Genomic DNA, 14,471 nt, shown 5'->3' with positions numbered 1-14,471 from the left:
AATCTGAGAATCATTGGACTCCCAGAAAAACATGATGAAAAAAAGAGCCTGGACACTGTCTTCCAGGAAATTATCAAAGAGAACTGCCCAGAAGTCATAGGAACAGAGGAAAAAATAAACATTGAAAGGATTCATCGATCACCCACTCAAAGGGATCCTAAAATCAAAACACCAAGGAATATAGTGGCCAAATGCCAGAACCCTCAGATGAAAGAAAAAATATTGCAAGCGGCTAGAAAAACCCAATTCAAGTATCAAGGAGCCACAATAAGGATCACCCAGGATCTGGCAGCATCCACATTAAAGGATCGAAGGGCCTGGAATATGATATTCCGAAAGGCTAAGGAACTTGGTATGCAACCAAAAATAACTTACCCAGCGAGAATGAGCATCTTTTTCCAGGGAAGAAGATGGACATTCAACGAAGTAAGCGAATTTCATCTATTTCTGATGAAAAAACCAGAACTTAACAAAAAGTTTGATCTACAAATATAGAACTCAAGAGAAATCTAAAAAGGTAAAGATTAATCTTGGGAACTATATTTTGACTATATAGATGTATAAAGAATACATGTATACCTTGTTCTAGAAATTGATGTGGAAAGGACATTGTACCAGAAAAAGGGTAAAGTGGGGGTAGTACATCTCATGAAGAGGCATAGGAAACCTATTATATCTGAGAGAAAGAATGGAGGGGGATGAATATAGTGGGTATCTTACTGCCTTCAGAATTGGCTTTAAGTGAAAAATCTTAAGACATATTCAATCTATGGTGAAACTTCTCCCATCTCATTGAAAAGTGAGAAGGGAAAAGTGGAAAGGGAAGGAATAAGCTAAGCGGAAGGAATACGGGAACTGGGAGGGAAAGGGGTAAGATAGGGGGAGGAACTCTAAGGCGGGGGGAGGGACACTAAAAAGGGAGGGCTGTGAGAAGCAAGGGGTGCTCACAAGCTTAATACTTGGAAGGGGGGGAAAGGGGAAAGAAGGGAGGAAAGCATAAACCGGGGTTAACAAGATGGCAAGTAATACAGAATTGGTCATTCTAACCATAAACGTGAACGGGGTAAACTCCCCCATAAAGAGGAAGCGGTTAGCAGAATGGATTAAAAGCCAGAATCCTACAATATGTTGTTTACAGGAAACACACCTGAAGCAGGGAGATACATGCAGGTTAAAGGTAAAAGGTTGGAGCAAAATCTACTATGCTTCAGGTGAAGTCAAAAAAGCAGGGGTAGCCATCCTGATCTCAGATCAAGCTAAAGCAAAAATTGACCTAATTAAAAGAGATAAGGAAGGACACTATATCTTGCTAAAGGGTAGCATGGATAATGAAGCACTATCTATATTAAACATATATGCACCAAGTGGGGTAGCATCTAAATTCTTAAAAGAGAAACTAAGAGAGCTGCAAGAAGAAATAGACAGTAAAACTATAATAGTGGGAGATCTTAACCTTGCACTCTCAGAATTAGATAAATCAAACCACAAAATAAATAAGAAAGAAGTCAAAGAGGTAAACAGAATACTAGAAAAGTTAGATATGATAGATCTCTGGAGAAAATGTAATGGAGACAGAAAGGAATACACTTTCTTTTCAGCAGTTCATGGAACCTATACAAAAATTGACCATATATTAGGACATAAAAACCTCAAACTCAAATGTAGTAAGGCAGAAATAGTAAATGCATCCTTTTCAGACCACGATGCAGTGAAAATTACATTCAACAAAAAAGCAGGGGGAAGTAGACCAAAAAATAATTGGAAACTAAATAATCTCATACTAAAGAATGATTGGGTGAAACAGCAAATCATAGACATAATGAATAACTTCACCCAAGAAAACGATAATAATGAGACATCATACCAAAATGTATGGGACGCAGCCAAAGCGGTAATAAGGGGAAATTTCATATCTCTAGAGAAATGAGGCCTGAAATATTATTTCATAGCTTTATGTTTTTTCTTCTAATTTTGGTTGCATTGTTGTTGTTTTTTTTTTTTTTTTGGTGCAACAGCTTTTTAATTTACTATAACCAAAATTATCTATTTTCCTTGTTATAAATGCTTTCTATCTCTTGTTTGGTCATTAATTTTTCTCTTCTTCATAGACCTGGCATGTAGTCTATTGCTTGATTTTCAAATTAAATCATTTATCTATTTTGACCTTATTTTGGTATATAGTGTGTGATGTTGATCTATACCTAATTTGTGCCCAATTATTTTCCATTTTTATTACCAGGTTTTGTCAAATAATGAATTTTTAAGGTTGGGTTCTTTAGATTTATCACACACTATATTACCATGGTTATTTATTAGTGTCTTCTCTATCTGTTCAGCCACTCTATTTCTTAGCCAATACTAGATAGTTTTGATGGTTAATGCTTTATAATGTAGTTTGAGATATGGTATTGCTAAACCAGCTTCCTTTGTTTTGTTTTGTTTTCATTAATTCCCTTGATATTCTTGACCTTTTGTTCTTCAAGATGAATCTTTTCAACAATGAGATTATTTGGGCCAGTTCCAATAGAATTGTGATGGAGAGCCATTTGCACCCAAAGACTGTGAGTACTGAATGTGGATCACAACATAGAATTTTCACCTTTTATTCTTTCCTTGTTTGCTTTTTGTTTTCTTTTTTTTTCCTTATTTGATCTGATTTTCTTGTGTAGCATGATAATTGTGGAATATGTATAGAATTGCATGTTTAACATGTACTGGATTACTTACTATCTAGGGGGGAAGTGGAGAGAAGGGAGGGAGGAAAAACTCAGAACACAAGATTTTGCAAGAGTGAATGTTGAAAACCATTTTTGCACATATTTTGAAAATTAGAAAAAGCTATTAGTTTTTAAAATGAGGGAAAGAGAAAGTATGTGATTTGCCAGAAAGAAGACTAGTTCTAGAGTCAAAGAGCTTCAGGTAAAATTCTGCCTTTAATGTTTTTCCACCCTATATGACTTTGGACAAGGAACTTAACTTCTCTGGTGCTCACTTTCCTCATCTCTGAAATGAATAGATGGGATAGTTTGCTTAATTTTTGCTTAGCTTTAGATCTATAAGATAGTCATTTAAAAAATGAAATTGTATGCAGATGAATATTTGAAAAGGGACTCTTTCTTTTAGCTTAACACATATGGATACACTTACTGATCTGATACACTTTCTTTATAGAAAACAAAAAATGAACCTTTTTGCCCAGACTTTCTGAGTGATCACAAACTCCAATTAAGCATGTTCTAAATTAAGAGAGGTACTACAAATACAAATAATATACACTCATTTCAGATATTTATTACATGTTTCAATCTCTGGTGTGAAGATAAATTGGTAATCTATTATGTGAACTTTTAAAATGAGTTTTGCTGTCCTTTCCCCCCTCCTAATCACAACAGTCTGTCAGAGCCAAGCCATTATTTAATAAGATGCATGTTGACATTCTGTGATCTTTACATTGGTGGAATTGGGTGGGGAAGGTTGGCATGGTGATCTATTTGACATGTAGATCCATTAAGAAGCCAGTCAGACCTTCAAAATAGAATTTTTGACAGCATGAGGTGAAAAGCAAAAATGAGAAAAATAATTTATGGAAAATAGTGAACTCACTTAGCTGCCATAGAGATGACACTGTACCATTCAGAAAAGAGGTGACTGAGAGGTCAAAATGGCACCTTTTCCTCCAGGGAATCCTCCCAGCAGCTATAGATGCTCATTGCTAGTACTCACAGCTCTTGTGGGAAGGGTCTCTGAGGGCAAATGGGATCCCTTAGCAACCAAGGGGATAAAAATGATTCATTCCTCTGCTGTCAAAGACCCTGTGCTGTGAGACTGTAGAGCTCAGGCTGTATTAAGTACAATTCAGGCTTTGGTATTAATAGCTGTGAAATGAGTCTCAGCTGTAAATACCATTAATCTATTCTGTATGTTGACTGGTTGCCCTTCTTTACCCCCATTAAGTAACTCCCTCTAATAGCTACCCCATATTTAGGATGAGGAACAACATTATGGCCACCAGTCAATCCAATTAGAATATTGTCAATATCAAAGTAGTGCAGCACATAAAAATAATTCACAATGAGTTATATAGCTTTTTCATAAATTGATAGCTCATGGTGGAGAAGGCAACTTTTTCATTCAAATATCTCAAGAAATGAGAATATAAATTTGTACTAAATTTACAGAGATTAAGTGATCTTAAAATTCAGCTTCCTGTTGATCCCACCTTTACTTTGTCCTGAGACATTTATCTCATCAGAACTTATTTTTATTGTATGGTATGTGTGAACAATGCCTGAGCATTTTCCCAGGTAAGAAAGTAAGTCTGTCTCATTGGCTTAAGGCATCTATCACATTCTCTGAAGCCTTGTATAAAATCATCAAGCTAATTCCAAGAAATTCTAAGAAGCAGGGAGACAGGTGTTCATCCAAAGCTTTGAGAAGGAATCTTTTAGGAGGATTAGGGGGTAGAAGAAAACCCTCATCTTTATATTAGGAGTAGCATTTATAGTTTAAAAATAATGAATTTAAACTACTTTGTTGTCAAGACTACATTCGCATTTTAACAGCTATTCTTGTTTAGTTGGACTCTTTATGACCCCATTTGAAGTTCTCTTGGCAAAGATACTGGAATGGTTTTCTATTTTATTCTTCAATGCATTAAGGTAAACAGAGATTAGGTGATTTATCCAGTCTCACATAGCTAGTGAGGTCATATTTGAACCCAGGATTTCCTCATTTCTAGTCCACTGCTCAATTCACTGAACCATCCAGCTTCCTCTACCTAAATAGATAGGTGTATGGATGGAACATTTATTAAGCATTTTCTATTAGCCAGCCATTATGCTAAATCTAGAAAATATAAATCCAAACCAGCAAAGCAGTTCCCGAAAACTTCTAATGAGTGAAGTTGGAAGGAGGTAAGAGAAGGATATGGATTAGGTGATATTTTTTGAGACTAGTGGGTGGGAAGGAAAGTAGAGGCTTGGGTTCTAGGTAACCTATGATAAATGTTCACTTTTCAGGTCCAAGGTGGTTCCTTGAGTGTAGTCCAAATTTCTGATGAGTAAGAGGAAAGGGAGAGAATGAATCTATTAAATCTCGACTATGTTCCAATCATTGTCCTAAGTACTTCACAAATATGATCCCATTTAATCCTTAAAACAACTATGGGAGATAAGTACTATTATTTTCCCCAAGAAAAGTCAGTAAAAGATGCATAGTAGATGAAGTGCTGGATCCTGGAGTCAGAAAGACTTATCTTGTTGAGTTTAAATGTGACCCACACACTTACTAGCTATGTGATCCTTGGCAAATTACTCTTGTTTGTCTCATTTTCCTTATCTGTAAAATGAGCTGGAAAAAGAAATAGCAAACTATTCTAGTATCTTTACTAAGAAAATCCCAAATGGGGTAATGAAGAGTTGGACATGACTGAAACTATTGAACAACAATACAGTTGAAGTAACTGAGGTACACAGAAATTTTGACCTGTTTAGGGTCACACAAAAAGCAAGTTTTTGAGGCCAAATTTGAATTCAGATTTTCATGATCCCAGGAAGATTTGAGATTATCAATTCCCTAGGTGGCTCAGTAGTTGGTAGAACTGGATTACCTAAGGGATCAATAATCTTAAATGCTCCTAAGTACACATGCTTCTTCTTCTCCTTCTTCTTCTCCTTTCTTCTTCTTCTTCCTTCTTCTTTCTTTCTTCTTCTTCTTCTTCTTCTTCTTCTTCTTCTTCTTCTTCTTCTTCTTCTTCTTTTCTTCTTCTTCTTCTTCTTCTTCTTCTTCTTCTTCTTCTTCTTCTTCTTCTTCTCCTTCTCCTTCTCCTTCTCCTTCTCCTTCTTCTTTTTCTTTTTCTTCTTCTTCTTCTTCTTCTTTTCTTCCTCTTCCTCCTTCTCCTTCTCCTTCTCCTCCTCCTCCTCCTTTTCCTCCTCTTCCTCCTTCATCTCCTTTTTCTTCTCCTTCTTGTCATTATTATACTTTATTTTAGCTACTCATAAACTTTTATCTGGCTTCTCATTTATTGCCACAAGCATAATCCCTCATTCTGACCTGCAAAACTCTCCATAATATAATTCTAATCTGTTTTTTTTCCAGCTTTATTTCCTATTCTCTTCAGAGTTAGTATTTCTATAACACTTTAAGGTTTGCAAAACTCTCACTGCAATTTGAGAATAGATGGTATTACTATTTCCATTTTACAGATGAGAACTGAGATTGAATGATTTCCCTAGTCACACACTTAGTAAATTTCTCAGACTGGATTTGAATTCAGGTCTTTCTAAATTCAGTTTTAATGATTTAGACATTTTGCTACTTAGTTTACCTACTCTATGACCTAAACCAACTAAACTATTAACTGTTCACCAAACTTCACCTCTATGAGTTTGTACATGTTGCTAGTATTGTCCTACTCCTCAAGTTACCTATATTTGCTTATCTGTGTACATACTATATCTTCCCTCTCTGCCAGATTTTATAAATTTCTTAAGGATAAAGACTTCATTTTTGTCATTGGGTTTCCAACGTCTACCTTAAAACCTGTCATATAGCAAGGCAATTAAGCAGTGTCAGATGAATTGAATGATGCATGTATCCTCATCATACTGATCACTTTGGATCTACTCCAATATACTCATTTGAAACCTTCAAGGATTTAACTGTCTCATCAATAGGGACACTAATTCCAACAGTGTAGGTTGCAACTCATCCACACTTTCTCTTCTCATCCTCTTCCTGATCCATATATTCTCACAAATTCCCCTACAGTAGCTTTACAAATTTCTAGAGATTTGAGTCAAATAAGAGCTAAAGAAAAGCAGTGACATAGAACAATGAGGGGAGAAAAAGGTCATGAGTACCAGTGAAAATGAGCTTACCTGTTAGCACTCACTGTTGCTAAGTGATTGACCTGAGTGATTGGCTTCCTTTCCTATTTGCACATTAAAAAAAATGATATTCTCTCTGAACCTTTTTTTCTTGAATATTATTATTGATGCAATGTAAGAGACTGCATCAGACCATTGATCTTTGTATTACCCACCATTTTGATTCTTTAAAGACTGTAGTGAATCATAGTCACAGAGCATTACTTGGAGAATACTGATGCTAAGATGGATTTTTATGTGTGGAGTCAGTTAAGATCCAAATTCCCAGGGGCAATCTCTTACCTTCCTTTTCAATTCTATTATAGCTCATTGTCTATTTGCAGTGCTTATTCAAGATAGATGGACAAGCAACTCAACCTTTTAATATTTCTCTTAAAAAATATAGCACCCACAAATGGATCTAATCTTCCAAATGCTCTGACCTGGAGGAAACACAATGACATTATTGACAAGTGGATCCAATCTTCCAAATGCTCTGACCTGGAGGAAGCACAATGACATTATTGACATCCTTTACCCCAATCACTATTTTTTAATTAATGCTGATGAAGATTGGTAGGGTGGACAGAGGACTAGCTTGAGAACCAGTAAGACATGAATTCAAAAGAACTCTGGCTTTGGAGGTAAAAGAGAGGCTTAAGTGATGGCTCTTCTTTGTGGAAGTGGTCAAAGTTTTGAGTTTCAGTTTTTGAGAGGATTGTGTTTATTGGCCTCTAAGATTTTTTTTCCTAGTTCTAAATCTATGAGCTTAATATCTCCAAGACTAAAAGAAAATTTTATGATAATAGTTCCCTGTACAAATAAAATTTTAAAGTCTTAAAAATACTTTTTAAAAGATTATTTTTCTGACTACCATACTTTACAATTGATTCACATAGAATTTGTAATTCATCAGAGTTCACCTTTTTTTTCTATTTATTTTAGAATTCCACTGACATTTTTAGTTTTTTTTACATCACTTCCCTTTTCCTGTGTTATTTTTATGTGAATGGTTGTTTAGCCACATGTTGTCCATATTGAAACTGTATAGCTGATTATTTTTTTCTTCCTGAGTCCAAATGTAAAGTTTTATGTTTACTCCTATAAAATTTCATTGAATGAGATTTGTCTGTTTCTTACATAAGGCTAAGGGCTTTTTGGATGCTAATTCTGTCATCCAATATATTAGTTCTGCCTCTTGGTATTGGATCAGTAAAAAATTTAATAAGCTAGCTTTTCTTTTTGTCATCTGCCTCATTGCTAAAATGTTCAGCAAAAGAGGGCAGGCCACTTGAGACCTCCCTTTGAGTTAACATTCATTAATAAACCACCTTATGCCTGCAGGTTGATTAATGTTCCTAAGTATGGAATTGTTTGATTTTACTTTCTTAGTTTCTGTAAAGACACACTTAAATAGAACATTTTTTTCTCTTGTAGCTGATTAATACATTTGTTTAAGGCTCTAATCTAATCAGAAGTGTCAAACTCACAACATGTAACCAATAAAGTCTTGAGTATTTCCAGAACCAGACCAAAATACAATTTGGGAATGTTTTATAAAAATTACCATACAATACAGATAAAGTTAATTTATCATTTTCTGAGTCATCATTTGACTTTTCTGGATTTATTTCCATTTGAGTTTGACATCATTGTTCTAGAGGAATACTTAATTGACAAAACTTTGATCAAAAGACAGGATTTTTCTTTTACTTGTGAATCTGAATTCAGATCAATAAAACCATATCTTTTAAGATTTAAAGTGATAAAAAAAAAGCTATATGTTTACTCCACCCAACCCTTTTGTTATTCAATTGAAATTGAGGGAAAAAAATGTTCACAGCCTGCAGCTCTAAAAAGTGACTCCACTCCTTGGAACCACTTGTTCCCTTCAAGCATAATCTCAAGTATCATATCCTTCAAGAGACCATTCTGGGATCTCTTGAGTTATTATTCTTTTCTTCTTCAATCACTGGTTTTATTTTGCATATGCAAAATATTTGTTTATTTGTGAACATGTCATATTTTTTCTATGAAAGTTCTTAACTGAGGATTTATGAATTTTTAAAAATATATTTTGATGTTTCAATAGAGTTAGTTTTTTTTTGGTAATCCTATGTATTTTCTATTAGGCATTTAAAAGTATTATTCTGAGAAGAGGCTTTACTTAACTGCTGAAGACCTCTATAGTACATGCAAAATAGAATGCAAGTTCCTTAAGGATAAGGACCACTTGTCTTACATTTGTATTTATATCATCAGGAAATCCTCAAGGCCTTCCACAATGCTTGGACACATAATAGATATTTAATAAATGCTTGTTGATGGTTGATTGGTGGAGTTTGGTAGTATATGAAAAGAGGATTCCGATTTTTTTTTTTTTAATTTTAGAGTCCAATACTCATTTTTAAAAAATGAAATGTTTATTTATTTATTTTATCTGCCCAACTTTCCCCCACCTATAGTGGGGAAAAGGCAAGGAAAAACAAAATCCTTGTAATAAATAAGCAAAGTCAAGTAAAGCATATTCTCAGTTTAGCCATGTCTAAAAATATGTGCTCATTTTGTATAGCATAGTTCATCCATTTGATATCAGGAGGTGGGTAACATTCTTCATCATTGATTTTCTGGAATCATGATTGATCACTGCAGTGATCAGAAATCATGCATCTTTCAAAATTGTTCATTTTTACAAAGTTGATAACAGTATAATTTTCCCCCTCCTGATTCTACTTCTTTCACTATGAATGAATTTATGCAAATATATATACAGGTAATTTCTCTGAAATCATCTCTTTCCTCATTTCTTACAGTACAATAGTATTCCATGATATTCATATTACATAGTTTATTTAGCCTTTCTGAAATGGATGTCTTTCCAGTTCTTTGCCACTATATATATGATATTTTTCTCTTTCTTTGATTTACTTGGGATAGAAGCCTAGTCAGATTTTTGGTTGCCCTTCATTTTCAAAGTGGATCAATTACATTGCAGAGTGATGTCTTAACTTGTGCATGAATTGGATTTAAAATGAGGCAGAGTTGCACAAAGTCAAGTCTCATTCTCTCTTCCAGAGTCATTAAAGCAAGACAAGATCAAGATGGCTGGTAATAATCTGAGATTCAGTGCATGACCTCAGTATCTTTGATATTTGATCAAGTTCTAAATGATCCATAGTGCCTGCCTTCATGTTCCAACTGCCTTCATAGCCAATGGAACAAAACTGTTTTTACCTTATCCATTCTTTAGGGGGAAGTCTTCTTATGCTTGGGGTAGATATCTCTCTAACTCACTGATCTATTTGAGGATTATAGGCTACCCTTAACCTCGTAGATTAGTTGCCCTGAAAATGGTATGGTAAATCCTCCCATCAGAGGTGCTAATTTTCCCAGAACATCCCTTAATACCCTGGTACATTTTCATAGTATGCTACATCAAAGAGTGTGCATAATTTAGTAAATTTTGGACATAATTACAAATTGTTTTGCCAAATGGCCAGACCAATTTATAATTACATCATCAATGAATCAATTTTTTAAAATTTTCCTCTATGTCCTCCAATATTTACCATTTTCCTTTTTTTTTGGGTCAATATTATGAAACTGTGTAGTGTGAGATGGAATTTCAAAGTGAAGGCAATTTATTTTTTTCTAATGATTGATGATTAAATTTTTTTTTTTCATGTGGTTGTTAATGTCTTGGATTTCATTCCTGAAAACTGCTTATTTCTATCTTTTGACTATTTATTTGCTGGAGAATGGCTTATATTCATCTGTTCCTTATATATATCTTAGAATTGAGACCTTTTTAAAAGAGACTTGTTGCAATGATTTTTTTTCTCCATTTAGCTATTTCCCTCCTAATCTTGGTTGCATTGGTTTTGTTTGAACAAATGCTTTGCAAATTTCATTTATTTTCTTTTATTCTATTCTCTAATATCTTTTCTTTTATTATTCCTTACCCACTCTTATGTAGAAGAGGGATATAGCAACACTATTCCCACCCCTCCCAGAATCAATGTTCCTTTACTTAATTACAAACAACTTTTAATCATCTGTCCCTCTTCTCTTTCTCACCCAGATCCTAAATGCTTAGTCAGATGTTACTGTTTTGCATGGAAGATGCATGTTTCCAATTTCAAACTCTGATGCTAGTATTTAAGTTGAAAGCAGGAAGAAAAAATGCTATGCTCTGAAGTCTATAGTTGTATAAGAACGTCTAATAACAGGCCCTTGACGTAGATCTCATAATAAAGTTTAACTACATAAATAAAGAGGAAATATTATTAGTATATCAACTTAAGCTGCAGAGTTTTATTGTTTTTCTTATCTTTGTTGTTTTATATCTTATCAATATATTTTGTCTTTATAAAATCGCAGTAATTTCCAAATGAGTCAATGTAAAATGTAGATAAGGACAGAGTGATAGCCTTAGAACCTGGGAGATCTAGGTTGAAATACTACATCAGTTACTTAATAGTTGTGTAACAACGGGCAAGTTATTTAAAACTGTTGGTGGCCCCAGGAGACCATCTAAGACTATTTTACAGAAGAATTGCTAATCTGCATTAGTGGAGTGTTTCTTTATCAGAAATGTCCAATCTTTGAAATCAAAGATCCAGACCATGCTTTAATAAACAAGGCATCCCAGAAGTCTTAGCACATTAAAAATTATTAAAATGAAATTAAAATCTCACTACGACTTTTGGAATTCTCCACATATAGCCTTCATACTTTGTCAACAAATAAACCTTTCCTTGTGAAAGAAAAAAAAAGTCATCTAAAGCAACTATTATAGTTACGGTTGTAGTTTTTGACAATATATATAATATTACGTGTTCAACATGAAGAGCAAGGATGAGAAATAGCAGGAGGAGGAGGAGAAGGAGAAAAAGAAAGAGGAGGAGAAGGAAGAAGAAAAGAGAAAGTAAGAGGAGGAGAGAAGAAAAAGTAGCAAGGGAAGAAGGAGCAGAATAAGGAGGAAAAGAAGAAAGAGGAGGTCAAGATGAATCATTATAGTTACCCAGGACTTGACTTTATTTTTGAATTCTATTCTTGAATATTACTGTTATTTTAGACAATGCATTTCAGTAATATTTTATTTTTTCAAATACATGCAAAGACAGTTTTCAATATTTATCTTTGCAAAACCTTGTGTTCCAAATTTTTCTCCCTCTCACATCCCCACTCTCCAAGATAGCAAGCATTCCCATATAGGTTAAATCCATATAAGTTAAAAAATTTCTTCTAAATGTATTTCTATATCCGTCATGCTGTGCAAGAAAAATCACATCAAAAGGGGAAAAAAAAACACAAGAAAAAAAAGCAAACAAAAAATAGCAAGTACAATAAATACTGTGCTTTGATCCACATTCAATCTCAAGGCAGATAGCATTTTCCATCACAAGTCTATTGCAATTGCCTTGAATCACCTCATTGCTGAAAAGTGCTATCACAGTTGATCATCACATAATCTTGTTGCTGTGCACAGTGTTCTTCACTTATCAGTATATGTAAGTCTTTCCAGGCTTTTCTGAAATTAACCTGCTCATCATTTCTTATAGAATAATAATATTCTATAATATATGTATATATATGTACATATATATGTACATATATATACACATATATGTATATATGTATATATATATGTACATATATATGTACATATATATACATATATACACACACACACACTATAACTTTTTCAGCCATTCCCCAATTGATGGGCATCCACTCAACTTCCAGTTCCTTGCCACTACAAAAAGCCTGCTGCAAACAATTTTGCACATGTGGATCTTTTTCTCTTTTATGATCTAATTGAGATATAGACCCAGCAGAGACACTGCTGGATCAAAGGATATGCACAGTTTGATAGCCCTTGGGGCATAATTCCAAACGTAGATAATGCATTTTTAAATTTTTCTTTGGAGACTCAATGTGGACTATCTTGGAGGGCAATGTAGAACTAGTGATAGAGGTCTAGATTTAGAATCAGGAAGGCTGAAGTCCATCTTCCTTTAGTCATTTATTGTCCATGTGATACTAGATGAGTCATTCAACTTGTCTGAGATTACTTCCTCATCTGTAATGGAGAGATAATAATAGTACCTATCTCATATGATTGTTATAGAGTTCAAATGAAATAACATGTAAAGTACTTTATGAATCTGGAAGCAGTATAAAAATGTCAATTCTTATATTCAAAGGATTCAGGGGTGTTCAAAAGATTCAGACATAAAGTATATCGCCTGGTGACCCACATCTCTTTTGCTATTTTAAAATGTTAGCCTTGCAGCTCATGGACAATGAGAATTACTGATTGCTCAGAACAGCTCTGTGGGCTACAGATATATAGAGAAGTAATGCCTAACAATAATTCAACAGGAAATTGTTGTGGGTGCTTAAGACCCATATAAACCATGCAAATGCAAACATTTCATTTATTAGGGCAAAAACTCACATGGGAAAAGGACTATGAAAATTACTCTTTTTAGCTAACTCCAAATCATACCACTGGTACTCTATTCCTCCCCTTTCTTCCATGAGACAGAGAACTCCTAGGTTCTGGGTTCCTATAGGTGAGTTTTCATTTAGAACTTGGCCATCCCAACATTTCCCAGCCAGGGGAATTCATGATACCTTAACTACTGTCAATATCCTTCCAGCTCTTTCTCCCTTATTTGTGTAGTCTTTTATTTTTTTTAATTAGAATATAATCCTCTTCAGAACTGGAACAATCTTGTTTGTAGCACTTGGCACAATGCCTAGCATATACAAAGTGCTTTATAAATGTCTTCTGATTAATTTATTATTATTTCTATTGTCTGTACCATTTTAATTATTTTTTCTTTTAAAAAACACCCAACTAGCATCTCTGTATTTTATAAAAATAAATTCATAAAAGACAGCAGGAATCTGAGAGAGAAAAAAAGTGTTTTAATTATCATTTGATATTTGTTGTTGCTGTTGTGTCCGATTGTCTGTGATTCCATTGGGATTTTCTTGGCAAAGATACTGGAGTAGTTTGCCATTTCTCTCTTCAGCTCATTTTCCAAATGAAGAACTGAGGCAAGCAGAGTCAAGTGAAACAGCTAGTAATATTGGTGCACAATAAAACAGTATTTTAATTTAGTGTCCAGAAATCCTAACTTCATATCTCTACTTTGCTGCTTAATTGCTGCATGACCTTGAAGAAATCATTTTAAGTCATTGGTCTCAATTTCGTCATCTGCAAATTTAGGAGGTTGGACTATAACACTTCTTAGTTTTCTAAATCTATGATTGCTGAGCTTTCAATAACATTTTCCTGAGTGATGCTATGTATATTGAAATTTGTATCCACTTATAGGCTCTCTACCCAGCTGGTATGGGACAGTGAGACCCTAGGATCAAGAACATTGCTTAGTCCAAAAGGATAGAAATCAGCTTCTCTCTTTTTTTTATGTATTTATTTTTTTTACTTATTTTTTTATGCCAATGTTCTAATCCACTGGGGATAGATAAACAGCATTTGCCTACAGATTACTTAAGGTTTACTCATAATATTTACTGGAACTCTGAGTCAATCCTCTCCCCCTAACCTCCCAGACTGAGATACACATA

The sequence above is a fragment of the Antechinus flavipes genome, chromosome 4 (genome assembly GCF_016432865.1).
Source record: "Antechinus flavipes isolate AdamAnt ecotype Samford, QLD, Australia chromosome 4, AdamAnt_v2, whole genome shotgun sequence".
NCBI lineage: Eukaryota > Metazoa > Chordata > Mammalia > Dasyuromorphia > Dasyuridae > Antechinus > Antechinus flavipes.
This window is presented reverse-complemented; position numbering follows the sequence as displayed.